Source organism: Rhipicephalus microplus, chromosome 10 (assembly GCF_043290135.1).
Source record: "Rhipicephalus microplus isolate Deutch F79 chromosome 10, USDA_Rmic, whole genome shotgun sequence".
Taxonomy (NCBI): domain Eukaryota; kingdom Metazoa; phylum Arthropoda; class Arachnida; order Ixodida; family Ixodidae; genus Rhipicephalus; species Rhipicephalus microplus.
In genome coordinates this window covers 24,272,655-24,290,348 of record NC_134709.1, presented here as the reverse complement: position 1 = coordinate 24,290,348, position 17,694 = coordinate 24,272,655, and positions in this window count along the sequence as shown.

Here is a 17,694-nt window from a genome sequence, read left to right as displayed (position 1 = left end):
GAAGGGTGGCCGGCTCAATCTGCTGTGACGAGATACCAGCAGCATGTGTCTGACTTCATCGGGACAGAGCTGAAGAACTCTAACATTGAGGCCCAGGGCTAAGGGCTTTGTGGAATACTACGCAGTGCAGCACAAGCTAAATGAGGATACATGAACACAATTGCGGTGTTGAAAAATAATCTTTACTTCTCAGATCCGTCCTGTACTTGCTCCCCAATTTGGCACCACAAATATCTCAAAAAGTGCTGTATGTAATGACCGATATAGTACTAAAAACTACAAGTGACAGCAGTTTTGTTACAAAAACAAATGAAAATGCTGACATCACACTTATGAATCTGTTTTCGTGATGTGTGATGCAGAATGTTTATAGAGCATGGCACATGAAAGAGAAGGTTTTAAAAGTTCTTGCCATGTATGTGTTTACACGCCCTTGTGTTCTGTTCTAGTTTGCACTTAGTACTATTCCATGACAACATTTTCATGCGCTCAAATTTCAATGCTTGTTGAGAACTTTGACACCATGTTGAAATCGTTAGGCTTCAACGACAAGGTAGGCGAACATTCAATGGTTGGAACGAACAAAAATGGAAATAATCCAAATAAAGAAGCGTGCACTGATGGGTTTCTCCATTTATGTCTCTAAGAGTGACCAAATTTTGTTGCGAAATTGCTGCTCGTGGCCACACCATTTATGTGAAACCTTAACACAGGTTGCCAATCACTCCCGTACTATAACTGTACTGAAATGTTGTTTCAGTTACTTCCATGTTTGCGTTTTTGGATATGCTGATGGTATTAGGTACCCGATATATATTAATAAGGCATTTAAGACGAGCCTGGGGTGTGGAATTTGAAATGTCGATGAGGCTTTGGTGGAAGTTCTGTTGCAGATTTCATGAAGATATATCTGATAGGTGAAATAGTTCTGCAATACTGCTTTAATAAAAATGCTAGTGGGCACTGGCCTATATGTCTATATAGATTAACACAGATTTCATTTACAACATGAAAGATAATCAGGAAACTAGTGTGCACAATAATTAAAATATTGCGGAGATCTTATGTTGCATGTGGCAATAAGAAAACGTATGCACAGGGCTGAAAGTAAAGGCAAAATTTAGCAGCCACGATTTTGGCTGGTTGGATTCCTCTCTGATATTATGTCGGGTATAGTGAGAAATTCTGGTAATTTTCTGATTACACATCATTGTTCACGTGGAGCTTGAGAGCTTTTGCTCTTGCAATATTTATGCCATCTGTGTGTCGTAAGAGTTCAATCGTATATTGGCTGCTCTAGAAAAATAGATAATTAAGAAGCGACAAATAATCCATGGGCATTCATACGTGTCAATTAACCGCTGCTTCTTGTCCTACGGTGTTCTCACGTGCTATAGTGCTGTTGTAACCTTTCCTTCCTCCGCGTGGCTGTTGCGGACGTATATTCTGCTACAGGGCCAGTTAGCAGGGAATTGTTGAATACCGTCTGATGAATTGTCTAGTTATATTAGGAACACGCCAATCGTGGAACCCAGAAGTTAAGGTGTCATGCTGCTGATCGCAAGGACGTGGACTCGATCCCCTGCCACGGCGCGGTCGCATTTCGATGGAGAGCGAAATGCCAAAACACCCGCACCATTCTGCTTAGATTTCAATACACGTTAAAGAACCCATCGTGGTCAAAACGAACCCGGAGCCTCTACTACGGCGTGGCACACAATCATATGGACGTCAGACTCTGCCCAGGTGGCGCTGCGAGAAACGCTGCCACCAGCGCCCCCATCGACGCACCGGCCATAAATAAGCCCTCCGCAAGTGAACGTGCATGGGCCCTCATGTTTCGTCGGTCTTGAGGCGCGGTTTCTTGAAAATCAAGGACCTGGCAAGCGTCTTCCGTCAATCCAACCTCGCTTCAGAAAAGTAGGAAGCTCATCGAAGTGAACTGCGGGTACAACGCAAAATGATGTTTCAGTTATTTCAGTCTGCTGCAATTCAAGTGCAAGCGAGCATCGCATGACATTGAGCTCGAGGCAAGCACTCCAACGTACGTTCTTCAAGGCCAAAATGCGTTAAACTTGGGCATACAGATGATGTTAAAGTGACCAAGTCACTTTAACATCATCTGTATGCATTTAACATCATCCGGATGCATGCATGCATGCATGCATGCATGTCTCCCGCATGAAGGGCTTCATACGGGAGACATGGACGACTTCAGTAGTTTGATAACGGCGATCTGCTGGGGCTGCAAGTGGCGTCACGCAATAATTTACTGGTGAAGTTTCTTCAAGAACTGTGTACGGCCCGATAAATCGTGGCTGGAACTTGTCGCACAAACCAGGTGTGCGAATAGGCGTCAAAAGGAGCACTTCGTCTCCAGGTTGAAAGGATACAGCACGATGCGATTCATCATAAACCAGCTTTCTGTCTTGCTGTCGGGCTTCAGTGTTTATACGAGCACGTTGGCGGCTCTCTGCGAGCCGCAAAACGTATTCCTCTGAAGAGGATGGAGATGAATCCGCATGGCAGGTAAAGAAGGAGACGTCCAGCAAAGAAGTAGGGGAGCGTCCATAAACTAGGTAAAATGGTGAGTAGCCGGTTGTCCGCTGAATAGCCGTATTGTAGGCGAAAGTGACGAATGGTAGAACTACATCCCAGTTCTTGTGGTCTGGTTGAATGTAGGCGGCGATCATGTCAGCAAGAGTGCGGTGGAATCGCTCAGTGAGGCCGTTAGTTTGGGGATGATAACTAGAGGCAGTCTTGTGAGTTGTGCCAGAGGCGCGAAGAAGTTCGTTCACTAGTTGTGAAAGGAAGGCCCTTCCACGGTCGCTGAGCAATACACGTGGAGCACCATGACGCAGTATAATGGCTCGGAGGATGAAGTCGGCAATTTCAGAAGCTGAACCGGTAGTGACAGATGCCGTCTCGGCGTAGCGCGTCAAATGGTCAATGGCTGTTACTATCCATCGGTTTCCAGCAGCACTGACTGGAAGGGGGCCATAAAGATCGATGCCTACAACTTCGAATGGTGTGGCTGGGCATGGAAGAGGCTGCAGTGTACCGGCTGGAGCAGATGTGGGTAGTTTTCTACATTGGCAGGTAGTGCAGGACCCAACGTACCGAGCTACACTAGTGGTAATACCTGGCCAATAAAACCGACTTCGAAGGCGATCATAGGTTTTGTGGTAACCAAGGTGACCAGCCGTCGGATGGTCATGAAGTGCTCTGAGGACTTCGGACCGAAGCGATCGGGGTAGAACGGGAAGCCAGCGCTGACCGTCAGGATGGTAAATTTTGCGGTACAGCACCGAGTTGTCCAGCTTAAACTGCGAGAGTTGGCGACGGAGCCTCGCATTAGGTGGACGGGAACTGCCAGTGAGGTAGCCTATAATACGTCGACAGTATGGGTCAGCCAGCTGTCGAGAAGAAAAATCGTGTGGGTCGTCCGAAGGCAGCTGGTCCATAGAGGCGAGAGAGGAAACCGCCGTAGACGTGGACTCCGAGGGCGTGTTGTGCGAATTGATTGCGGAAACCCCGAGTGGAATCGCTGGTAGTGGGCATTGAGAAAGAGCGTCGGCGTCACTATGTTTCCTGCCACACTTGTATACGATGGCAAAATCATACTCTTGTAGGCGTAGAATCCAGCGACCGGGGCGTCCCGACAAGTTCTTGAGTGTCGAAAGCCAACATATAGAGCGTGGTGGTCGGTCACAATTGTGAAATGGCGGCCGTGAAGATAGGGACGAAATTTCTGCACTGACCAAACGACGGCGAGGCACTCCTTCTCGGTGATCGTGTAGTTCCTCTCGGCTGCGGAGAGGACGCGGCTGGCGTACGCAACGACTCGCTCTCGCGAAGAGTTGTCGCGCTGGAGGAGGACGGCTCCTAAACCGTGGCCGCTAGCGTCCGTATGGAGGAAGGTCGGTGCACCATCGTGAAAATGAGAAAGTACGGGATCGGTCGTGAGGGCACTCTTCAACCTGTCGAAAGCCGATTCACATTCCTGAGACCACTGAAAGGGCGTACCAGAAGCAAGTAGCTTATGAAGTGGTGCGGCTATGGAGGCAAAGTTTTGTATGAATCGCCGAAAGTAAGAGGCGAGACCAAGGAAACTTCGCAAATCTTTCGGCTTTTCAGGGCGAGGGAAGCGAAGCACCGCAGCAGTTTTCTCAGGGTCTGGACGAATTCCGTCCTTGCTCACAACATGACCAAGGACCGTGATAGATCTGCTGGCGAAATGGCACTTCTTGGTGTTCATTTGAAGACCAGCGCCCGCAAGGCAAGTCAGGATCTCGTCCAAGCGTTGCAGATGTTGAGGAAACGTCGACGAAAAGACAACAATGTCATCGAGGTAACATAGGCAAGTCTTCCATTTCAGGCCACGCAGCATGGTGTCAATCAAGCGCTCAAAAGTTGCGGGCGCATTGCATAGACCAAACGGCATAACATTGAATTCGTATAGGCCGTCCGGGGTTGCAAACGCCGTTTTTTCTTTGTCATCTTCGTGCATGGGGATTTGCCAATAGTAGGAACGCAAGTCGAGGCTTGAAAAGAATTCAGCACCTTTTAAGGAATCGAGGGCGTCGTCGATACGTGGCATGAGGTATACGTCCTTCCTAGTGATCTTATTGAGTGCTCGGTAATCGACGCAAAATCGTACGGAACCGTCTTTTTTACGCACCAGAACCACTGGAGACGACCAAGGACTGGTTGAGGGTCGGATTATCTCCCGTTGCAGCATATCGTCTACGTTTTCCTCAATGATTTTCCGTTCGGCTAGGGAGACGCGGTAAGGACGACGATGCACAATGGATGTTCCGTCGGTCTGAATACGATGTGCTGTAGCAGTTGTCTGACCCAGGCTGTATGAATGAATGTCAAAAGAGTTTGCATGCTTTTGCAACAAATCAAGCAGCTGCTGCTTCTGTGAGTCTGTCAAGTCCTTGTTGATGGCTGCTGTAAAGGCCGAGGAAGCAGTATGATCTCCAAGATGGCATTTAGGGGAGGCAGGGGTAAGAGGCACGACGCACACAGGCTCTAGATCGGCAACGCAGGCGACAGTAGTGCCCCGCGGCAGTAAAATTTTATCTGGTGTGGTGTTCGTAGCAGCGAGGACAGCTGATCCATTGTTGAAGTGAGCCACACCTGATGCGAGAGCTATGCCTTTATTGAGGCAACGGGGCGATGGAGTGACCAAAATGTCACCAGAGTCAACGTCGTTGGACAAAACAGTGACTAATTGATGTTCATTTGGGGGTAACTCGATGTCTACAGCAGCGACGAGTTGAAGTGGCCTGTAGGTTTCGTCACTAAGCAAGTGGTCTGTGTCAGTAAGATGGACGACACGTTGTGCACAACAAATAGCCGCGGAAGCAGATGAAAGAAAGTCCCAGCCTAAAATGAGTTCGTGGGAGCACGGGGATAGCACAGCGAATTGTATATAATGAAGAATGTCGTCGATTAGCACACGGGCAGTACAGAGAGCGGAAGGGCGAATCATTGTTCCCTGGGCTGTAACCAGTGTTGGTCCATCATAAGGCGTCGTGACTTTTCGAAGACGGGTACACAAATCAGCACGAATAATAGAAAACCCAGCCCCAGTGTCCACCAAAGCATCAACGTCCACTCCCTCAACTGAGACTGCAATCATATTGTAAGGGCGCGCTGGAGTAATTGGAGTACTGTGTTGGAATGCAGTTTGTCCTCCAAAAACTGCATCGCTTAGTTTTCCGGACGCCGATCAGAAGCGAGGGAAGCAGGCTGAAGAGGAGAAAAGGAGCGACGGTAGGGCGATGGTGAACGGCGTCTGGTTGATCGATGACTACTGCGCAGTTCACCGGATGCTGGCGGAGATGGAGACCGACGCGGCGGTGACGAATAACGACGGCCCTGGTACAAGGCTCCTGCGGTATAGTCTCGTTCGCGTATGTCGTACCCTCGGCGCTCATCTTGCTGGCGCTTGCGGCAAAAGCGTGAAATGTGACCACGATAGCCACAATAATAGCACGTAGGGCGAGTCGATCGATAAGAAGGGCAGTAGCTTGTGTTAGATGCACCGGGAGAGAGAGCAGTGAGAGGGACAGATGATGGCTCAGGCGGTGGTGATGGAAAGCTCGTGGGAAAGCTTCTGGGAGGTGCGGCAGCAACCGACGCGTACGTTGGTGGCGGCGGCGTCGAGCTGACGGTGCCTGATGGTGCGGCGACGGCATGCGAGAACGATGGGAGAGTACGAGCGACAGTGGGCTGCAGGTGGGCCATGTGGGTCATGGGCGTGAGCTCCTCCCTGATGACATCCCGCAATGACGTTGAAGAAGACTGCATGGGACACACTGAAGGTAGTGTGAATCCCATTGATTCTAATTCTTCGCGTATAATCACTCTTATTGTGTCTCGTAGGTTTGGATCTGCCGTAATACGGGCCGCGTCACTGTCCGGTTGTAGGCGCATAGACTCGAGTTCTTCGAGGCGCTGACAGGTTGTCGCAACGTCAGCAACAGTAGCTGGATTCTGGATTGCAAGGGCATTGAATGCGACGGGTGCAATCCCCTTAAGAAGCTGGCGTACCTTGTCTGACTCTGTCATTGGGGTTTCAACCCGGCGGCAAAGTGAAAGGACATCCTCGATGTAGGATGTATACGACTCGCCGATGTGCTGTTTCCGAGCCGCGAGAGCTTTCTTTGCGAGAGCCGAACGAACAGTCGGTGTGCCAAAGACATGCCGAAGCTGATCTTTGAAGGCGGACCAGTCGGGGATGTCGATGTAGTGGTTGAGGAACCACGTCTTCGCGACACCCCTGAGGTAGAATGACACGTAAGCGAGTTTGTAGGTGTTATCCCACCAGTTAGCAGCGCCAACACGTTCGAAATCGTCCAGCCATTTCTCCACATCTTCCCCGCGCATACCGGCGAAGGGATGGGGCTCACGCTGGGGGCTGTTAATGACGTGAAAAGGCGCGGCACGCGGTGGCGGAGTAGGAACGGCTGCAGCACCGACCTCTTCTTGGTGCGACATATTTCCGGACACCTGGCCCAAGCGGTGACCTGAACGTAGCTCCAGGGGGTAGAGTGGTCGAGAGGATGACGAGGGATCTAACAGCACGCTCCACCACGTATGAAGTCTTGGTTTGGAAGACCTTTATTAGGCCCGAGGAACCGGCAGCCGACAGCGGAGATGCACGAACCAAGATGATGATGATACGTGACAACGATGAGGATGCATAAGCAATACATGATAATGATGATGATGTACAGATGAAGAGGATTGGTATACTAAATGCCCACAATATATATATATATATATATATATATATATATATATATATATATATATATATATATATATATATATATATATATATATATATATATATATATATATATATAAGGGAAAGAAGTGTATACCTAAGGGCTCGTTTTTCCGTGTTTTTAACACAATAATAATGAGATATAACAGACAGTAATGCCAAGGAATGTACAGGGGAAGTTATTAACATTAATGGAATGTAAATAAGAAGAAAGAAAAGTGGATGAAAAAATTACCAATAGCCTGTCTGCTATATATATATATATATATATATATATATATATATATATATATATATATATATATATATATATATATATATATATATATATATATATATATATATATATATATATATATATATATATGTGTGTGTGTGTGTGTGTGTGTGTGTGTGTGTGTGTTTAGTGGGTACATATAGAAGTTAAATTTCTCAAAACAAGATGCACCACTGCCTGCCTACCCTTTCGCACTTAATAATAAAACTATACTTATAATACAAAACATCGTCATAAATGTGCTGGCTTGCAATGGCGTTACGCCAATAGATTATTTGAAATGCAGCACAATTTAAGCTGTCAATACAAAATGAGCACTGGTTACAATTAATTTACGCAGATTAGCAGACAGGCTATATATACAATTGGCACTTTTTAATATGCTTGTGTGTTTTTTAATATGTTCAATATGTAATAAGCCTTTCAGAAAGCAATAATTATTGTATTCCGCAAAACTGGCATGATAAAATTGAGTCGTCACTGATATAAATGTCGTAACAGCATTCATTACTTATGCTCGGGTTTCTCGTGAAACGATCTAACGCATGTAGGCTCATATAAAAAACACTGTGCTCTGCATATCGTAGAGTGTGCCGACAAAACGAGTGTATCATTTAATAGCAGTATTGATACTTCCCCTCTCTTTGTAGTTCGCCAGTAGCCACTTATGATGTATCGCAGCTCAAACCGCTGCTTGAGTGAGAAGCTAGGCGGATCCTTGCAAACTCCGATTGACATTTTCATTTTTTTGTGGGTCGGCAGCCGATTTAAACACTGAATTTATCGACGCTATTTCAGTGTGCCTGGATATTCACTCATGCATCATGGCGCGTAGCAGGTGCGTCCACTGATAAAGGCTCAGAAACGCATTAAACGCGCGAAAACCGAGCAATTAGATGCTTTCGCAGGCTACGGTGCACATGCTCCCAATGCAGACGCTCCTGAGATCTTCAGTACCATGGGACAACAGCGCCGCCGCTACTGTCACCCGCCGGAGGATCAGCCGAGATGCGGCGCGGCCGCCTCGTTCACTCCACTGCCCCCTTCTAGTGCACTGTACTCACAGCACGCTTCTCTCTCTCTCTCTCTCTCTCTCTCTCTCCGTGCTCTCCACCGGCCGCAACGCTCGACCGCACGTCGAGTGGAAACACTCGCCTCGTTTATGTGCGATGACGCTTACACGAAACCCAACCCGTCTCCGTGTCTTTTCGTTTCGAACAAACGTTTACTCGAATAAACGCTATACACCGAGTTTCGCTTCAAACCGTTCTTCCAGCACCCGCGTCAACGCCCGTTTCAACACCGTGCGCACTGCTACTGCTTCGCATCCTACCAGAGTTCCTTTCGAGGAGATGTTCCATAATTTTAAAGTAACTAAAAATCCTCAGCTTGAGGTGTCGCTAATACAAATAAAGTAGAATCTCGATGATACGATTACGGTTGACCCAGATTTCGCGATGATGCGAATTATAAGGTTCTTTCGGATGGACTACGTTGTATAAAATGGGCTGTGAACGGTTTTCCCAGCCACCGCGCATGATACGAACGCGCGATTGACTGTTGCTCCAGCTGCTCGGCAGGAGCGCTTTCAACCCTCTATGCAAATGTTTGCGCACGTCGCGAAGAAATCTTCGGAGGCATGCGCTTTGTGGATCGCTAACACGGCCACTTTCGGTCCGGACAAGCGGTGAAGGTATTAGCGCTGCTTCGCTCACTATGGCGATAAGGTGAGGATCGGAATATCGGGATGGGTCGGCCAGATATGCCGACGCACTATCGCTATCTGCAGCGCATCTTCTGACTGAGCGCGCTGATATGCAGTTTATCCCCGTGTTGTGCGGCCACAGCTCACGTGCTCCGTTTTACGTTTGGAGCATCTGTACGGGTCGCACAACGAGTGCGAACGTTTTCGACGTGCGGGGACGTGGTTTTCCAGTCGCCCTGGCGTTTTCGCTTCTCAAGTGTAAATGATCCAGGACTGTTTTATTTTTGCGTGCCGACTTCACTGTGTGGTTTTCCGGCTGCTTAGGCATTGAAGCGAGTAAATTTCCGGTGAGTCTGCGTTTTTGCTCTCTTTAGGTCAAGTATGAACTTGCCAGCAGCATGAGCGAGGGAGCCGCAGCAGGGCTTTATTTCTTTCAGGTGGCTTTCTTGGGATGCAGTGTATAGCCATAAAAGTTCAGAAGAACGTCATGGGCTTTTTTCAGTAAGAAGTAGTTGGCCCCGATGTAACTCTCCTTGTTCATCTTCACAATCAGCTTCAACTTGTCTTGGTTCGAATATTTTGCGTGCTGCCAGTGAATTCGTACAATCGAGATTCTACTTCGACAAGAGTACTTCTCCTCAAGGCTGCCTCGAAGGAGAGCCTCGCCTCCCACATTTATTCTTGGTTTCATCACTGACACTGCGTCCTTCGTACAAGTTTACGTACTTTGTACGAGTATTATATTTAGGAAACCTTTTCTGAATATTTAAAAAAAAGGAAGTGTTTAACCCAAACTTTTTGTAAGTGAAAAAAGAAGTCAATCAGTGCGCACACCTGTAATAATTATTGAGTTTGATAGAGCGCCATTCATAGTGAATTGGGGCAAATATTGAGTGCCCAATATACGCAGGCAATTCCAAACACTACGTTTTAATTGGCAATGAGTTTTATTCGTCTTCTTTCTCTATTTGCGGACTGCTGTTTTTCTGGTCAAGAAGTTTTTTTCCTTCTTTTTGGACCGACCTTATTACACCTGTCATTCGCAGAAACGCAATGTGCCATGTTTGCCTCGTCACTAGAGCTTCACTTCAGCGTACGCTTTGCGCTGTTGCAGTGAAGCCGAAATATGGCACTCCGTAGAGCTAAGAACTTTATTAATGGCTGCTCTCTGTATGTTAGCTTGGTCATTTTGTTTACATTGCAGCACCACTTTTAGTGTGCAAACTACTAAGAATATTGACTGAAACATTTACACGTTTGCTCCAAGTAATGCTAAATCCCGTTTTTGCTTCTCAAAAACACATTTTCTTCTGCTCCAGAACAAGTTTTTTTTTTCTGCTCCGATAATTGCTCCAAATCATAAACTGTATGGACCACCACAGCTGTGTCGCAAAATGTGTTATTAACTGACACGTTTGTATGGGGGTTTTGGGTCTACGTCTAGTGCCACGTAGCTAATTTAGTTTGTTGCGTCTACGAAGGCTTCTCTTTCTTTTGTTCCATATAGCTTCGCATCATTTTAACTGCTTTACTCGTGCATCTACTCTTGCCTGGACGCATGTTCTTGGATATATTTGGTAGTATAGAAGTTTGCCATAAATTCCTCTCGTTACCGTCATATTTCCTCCGGATCATTGCGGTAACTCATTCCCAGCTTGCGTACTGCGTTCCGTCCAGTTTTGGTTATGGTTCTGCGAAATTACGCAGCTCTGCAAAATATCCAACGTGGAACCTCCGCACCACTCCCGTACCATCCGCGAACAATTTTCGATGTCCGTAAGCGCGGGGGAGGACGAGAGCGCCACGCCTCCCACGGAATCGAAATTTAGCGGATTTGTCATCGAAACGGTTCTCGTGGCTCGAATTCCACGTGTGGAGGCGATATATCCCGACGACTGTGAGAGAGAAATGGTAATGACCGTATCCCTTCCTCTTTTTCTCAGTTTCTTAGCACAGTCCCGAAGCTATATACCCGCCCGTCGCATCGCATACAACGCAGAGGGACCGCCTGCTCGCCTTGTCGGTCACGTGATAACTCGCCTCCCTCCCCCTAGCGGCCGCCGGCGCAAACACGCCGACACGTTCGCGGTTGCGGCCGGCGAAGAGACGAAGCAAAAGAGAAGCGATTCTCGACTTTGCCGCAGATTCAGCCGGGCCGCCACGATCGCATTGTCGTGGGGCGGCCGAGCGCGCGGGTTCACAAAGTATAACCGCAAACGAAAGCCTCCTGCCACCGCGACGACACGACCGAAGAACGGCGCCTGCGTCCGCTAGGGCGCACTTCGCGCGCTGTCCATGGAAATCAGCTGTCAGCCGCAAGCGGCGAGTTTTTCTGCTTTTTTTTTTTCTGCCAGCGCACCATCCGCGGGTGGATTACCAATTTAAATGCAAAAGGTTTCTTCGACGCGCCCGCCTATAAGCTCGGCGACGACACTATGCCGGCCTGCGACGTTATTTATGTGCGCGGCGAGCCTTCGCCAGGCTAGTGCCGAAATCTCCCGCCTACCGCGCCCGAGTCGTCGTAATTCGGTCGGAACAAAAGCGTCACGCGCCGGTGTGCGCGTTCGCGAGGAATAAAAGAAGGCCTCTTCTTCGATGCGATGGGCGCGGCGTCGACAGACACGCGACGATGCGGCTTCATCGTCGCGCCAAGTGTATTATGCGGACATGGGTCTTCTTTCCGAAAGCGGATTATTTATCGCGCCCGGCTGCGCCCATTTACGTACATATAAGGTGCCTCGTCTCAAGCGGTCATGGCGAAGCTTTTTTTTTTTTCTTCTCCTATTTCGAGTCGAGTATTTTTGCTGGTACGGAATATCGTATAAGAATATGGCAATGCGCTAGCTCTGGTTTATATAAATATATATTCATTTATTGTCACACTATGGTATACGATGCAGGTAACGCACGCTTTGAATTTGGACACTATTGTAACTGTGGAACTGTTTATGCTTGCGTATGGACCTGCGTCGGATGCAATAACTGTGCGTGTATGTGCCACAGAATGGCATAACCTTGCATAGTAATAGTATATAGCAGCAGGATGAGGAGAAAGGAAAAGAGGAGGCGAGAAGGTAAAGTATACGGTCTATGATTTTATAGAACATATATAGATTTCAGGTGACATCAGGTCTGAAAGACAGAGGACGGATTGCGTTAGAAAAGCTAGCCACCCTGTTTACGAAGTGTCTTTTGACGGGGAGAGTACCAGAATCTTTGAAGAATGCTAACATCATCTTAATCCGTAAGAAAGGGGACCACAAGGACGTGAAGAATCACGGGCCGATCAGCTTGCTCTCCGTCGTATATCAGCTATTCACAAAGGTAATTGCTGACAGAGTTAAGACAACCTTAGAATTCAATTAACCAAAGGATCAAGCAGGATTTCGAACAGGCTATACTCAACAATCGACCACATTCACACTATCAATCAGGTGATAGAGAAGTGCTCAGAATACACCTAACCACTATACATCACCATCATCATCACAATCATCATCCTGACTACGTCCATTGATTGATATGTGGTGTTTAACGTCCCAAAACCACTATATGATTATGAGAGGCGCCGTAATGGAGGGCTCCGGAAATTTCGACCATCTGGGGTTCTTTAACGTGCACATCCTGACTACGTCCACTGCAGGACAAAGACGTCTCCCATGACCCGCCAGTCAACTCGGTCCTGTCATTGCTACTGGCACTTTATACCCGTAAACTTCCTAATCTCATCTGCCCACTGTTGGGATCGGCGAGCCTGCCTTTGCCGAGGGTGCCGAGAAGGAAGAAAGGCGTCCACCGATAAGAAAGAACGCGAAGGCTCCCGGCTGTTTTTCATGATTTGGGAGGTGCGTGGTTGTAATTACAGCACGCAGCACTGACTGCTGTCGCTTGCGTCGGCGCGAAAATGCGATACGTGGCGCCTTTGTACACTGAGGCGGTGATACCGAGTTTCCGCCGAAGATGGACCTCGCACCACCACGTTGTGCGTCTCTGGCTGAGAGGTCACGGATGCTCAAATCAACGCCAGATGACCAAGCACGTGTCATTGGAGTTGCCTGGCCTGCGACCACCTTAGAAGTGTGGCAGCTTGGGCTAGTTGGTATGGCATGACGATAGTTATAGCGCGAGAACAAAACGACGACACAGAGACAAGAAGGACACGAAAGACACGTTCGACAGTGTGGGTGGTCGGCCCGAGCAGCGACACGACGGACTCGTTACATCCCGTTTGCTGGGTGCATGATTCCCCAGATGCAACAGCGTGGCCGGAACACTACCTGTATTGGGTTGTGTGTGTGCATGTTGGGGGCGGTGCCGGCAAAATGACCCTCAACAGTGGTGACCTGATTGGGTGAAAACGTCTTTCCCCGTTTCCCTAATCCTGGCGTCTAGGGACTGCGAAAGGATCAGAAGCGGCAGTGTGCTCCAGAGGAGAGCGCCTTCGACGAGATCGTCACAACGTAGGAGGACATCTTCATCTATACGTTCGCCTTGTGACGAGAAATGCTCGCTTGTAAATATGTAGAATAAACCTCTGTACAGTTTTCCTCATCAGTCTCTTCATGGTCGGCGTCTTCCTCCCGAGTACCAGGCGCCGGTAACGGCGAAGCCCCAACATCTCAACAACGGATAGCAGTGGGTGGGATCCCTGATCAAAACCCTGACTTTAATACCACCTAACAACTTTCTGTCTCCCCCACACCCGCTCGATTTCTCTGGGAATCCAGTCAGCCAACCCTTAATGACCAGCGGTTATCCTGCCTACGCGCTGCGTGCCCGGTCCATGTCCACAGAGTAAAGCATCGCATAGTCTTGTTTTCGCTCCGAGATTGGGCTGTAGGTGGCAGCACCGTCACCGCGGTAGTTTGGGTTAGGCTTGTGGGAATAGCGAATTTTAGCTTCGAAGCGAATATGGATTTTGGTCGAATAATTTCGAACCGAATTCGTATATTATATATCACATATTGTAAAGAAAAATAGGCAAATTTGTCATGGCAACTAACCTGCACAGTATTAAAAAAATGAAACTGAAACGTGACCTGTACAAATGCCGTCCTTTTGAGTTCATAGGAAAGTGAAAACAACTTTGAATAGTAGTAGGATTAGACTTTGCAAGTGATAACCTGAAAAAATATGTGAGGTTTAAAATGTAGTACATTGAAAGTGTTTAAACGACTACAATAAGCTTTCAAACTTGAAAAATTATGAATCGATGTAAAACAACACGCTCATTTAACGTTAAAATGGGGCTTCACGGCAGAGCGTATTTCTCTTGATTAGGTGTCTTCGTTGTTTGGCACTGCTTTACTGCAGTCAAACCACCTTTACAGGAAGTGGTTTGACTCGCGATACTGTGCAGGACACGGGTGTCTCTATACATTTTTTTTTGTCGGAAACAAGTTGATGCGTTTCTGTGAAGCAAAAAAAAAAAAATACATTTCTGTACTAAATTGAGCAAAGGTGCGCCGCTGTTGGCGACATACCGGGGAGATCGGTGAAGGGTTCCGGCGACACTGCATGACAGCAGAATCGAGGATGATTGATTGATATGTGTTGTTTAACACCCCGAAATCGATGATTGATTGATTTGATATGTGGGTTTTAACGTCCCAAAACCACTATATGATTATGAGAGACGCCGTAGTGGAGGGCTCCGGAAATTGAGACCACCTGGGGTTCTTTAACGTGCACCCAAATCTGAGCACACGGGCCTACAACATTTCCGCCTCCATCGGAAATGCAGCAGCCGCAGCCGGGATTCGAACCCGCGCCCTGCGAGTCAGCAGCCGTGTACCTTAGCCACTAGACCACCGCGGCGGGGCAAACACCCCGAAATCACCGTATGATTATGAGAGACACCGTACAGTGGAGGGCTCCGGAAATTTCGACCACCTGGGGCTCTTTAACGTGCACCCAAATGTGAGCACATGGGCCTACGCAGAATCGAGGAGGATGGGCTCATTGATGTCGATATCCTTCGATGTTGGTGCAGCTCTCCCAATTTTTACGAGATGCATTTGGTATTTTTTTCGCTATAACTTTGAGTGTGTGAATATTTGAAAAATTTTAATAACAAATCGAATGCTAGCGTTCTATCCTATTCGGTGCGTGAATGGAATAGCGAATATTCGAAGTACGGATACGTTTTGAATAGGTTTTTTTTTTCAATAATCAGCAACGAAGAAAAATGCTCTAAGGAGTGGTACGTAAGAACAGTGGGGAACCTTTTCTTTGTTTTTATAATCCAATCATCTATATTCATGCAGTCCATGTACTTACTGCCCTATTGACGCCATACTAATTACAGGATGAAGGCTTCTTGCTTAAGGTTCCGGTGCCGCCAAAGCACAATTTCCGTCAATCAACTTTCTTCGTTATGAAATTCATAATAACGTATTATGTATTGTGCTACAGTACTATGGTACACCTAATATGTGTATACGCGGAACATCAACGTCCGCAAAATGAAAAAAAAAGAGTATTTCAGTATTTGTGTTCTTATACCTGCACTCATGCGTTGATATTCTGGGATACCTTTTTCGTGTTTTCGCATAAGTGTCTTTGAAATATCACGTAGCGTCCTGTAAAAAAGCATATCCGTATCTGTATTTTAAGCATCCAGAAAATGTATTTCAATATATATGTTCCGGAATACATTTCTGAGTATCTCTGTTCAGCTGTGACACGTATCTGCTTTTCTCGCTCCTGTAGCAATATGAAAATGCAATATTTTACATAGCTTTCAATCGATTGATTACTTGCATGATAGTGGCGCTATGGACGTACGGTGGGACAAGTGTGTGTGTTTTTTTTTTCAAGCGAGCAGTGTCAGTGGTCTTCTGTCAGTCTATAACAAACCCACATAAACGCTCAAAATAATGTGAAAAATAGAAAGATCAGGTTTTGCGTGAAATTATGCAATACAAATTGAAGGCACGCCGTCTTGATTAACTTTAAACATCTGTGTTCTTTGAAGCCTACGCAAATCAAAACCCACGACTGATCCTGCGTAAACTTCGCCCCAAGCTGAATTGCGCTTGACAACTCCGTTTGATCACTCCCGTGTCACTGTACTTGCTGTTTCTTTTAGGGTACACGTTGTGCCGATTTGTCAGACTTGATAGAAATATATATCTGTATTAGAACCACGACCGTTACAAACAAAGGACATCTTAAGCACTACTAAGCTCGTTGCATAACTGATAAATGACAGCGCTGAACAGCAACAATCTTACAGTGCATGGCCTAGAGTCTTGTTTTTGTTTATCGCTGATTCGTTAAATTCACACACTATTTAGGGCTCCTCATGTTTGGGACGATGACAAGTGAATTTCATGATGTGCTTGAACAAATAAAGCGACACCCCCACTGAAATGATTCTGGCGAATGGACGCGTATGACTAAATTACGCCGGATTTTCGATAAGAGCACTCACTGATCTTATTACAATGCCGAGCAAGAACAATTGCTCTCTGTACACCGTGTTAGGCACATGTAAAAATAGTTCAACTTGTTCTATCATAGCGTAACAAACCGCTTTTTGAGGACGTGCATTACGTACCCGCACATGCAAACACGATGGCTAGCAGATGACGCAATGAGCAGTCCACCCTATAGGCGCGCTTCGATCAGTAGCCGCCAGGCGGCGACTATGCTTTATCTCGCGGCCATATCTTATTGAGGGGAGGGGTAAGGGAAGTGCGGTTGAAGAGAACTGATGCTAGGCTGAGGAAGAGAAAGCAGAGGTGAGAGAGTAAAGGATAACATTACTGTGCACAGAACAGCACAGCAAGTGGTGGGAAATAGATGTGAGAGTTGGGAGTGATGCGAGTGTATGAGCAGAGAAAAAGAATATAGAATGGGATAAATATAAACTGGAGCGAAAGAAGCTGTAGAAAGAGCGTGAAAAAACGCAATCTGCCTTTGCCATATGGTGACACTTGCCAGCCAGCTCCGCTGTTTACACGATTGCACAAGCATATATAGAACTGGCTTTAACTTTACTTTTGCATCACTCGCGTTGGCGCCACCGCTGGTCACTTTCGCGTTATATGAGACATCTATAGGGCTTTCGATTTGTGTCAGCGAGCGTGCAGATGAGAAAGGCGTCGTTAGTCCTTGGATGCCACTGACTTCAACAGGATGATGTAAACTAACGTCGATGTCGTATACCGCTCATAACGGTGGAGCATACACACACAATCTCACAGATAGTCGGTCTTGCCAACCGACCATCTGTGACCGACCATCTGTGACCGACCATCTGTGAGATTGCTTGTGTGTGTATGCTCCACCTTTGCCTTTACGCCTGCAACTTTCGAACTTTACCAGCCTTTTCCTGCAGGGCACTGCGGCCCGCGTGGAAAGGTGCAAATGGATGCGGAGCAGCTCGCAATATGGACCATTCCA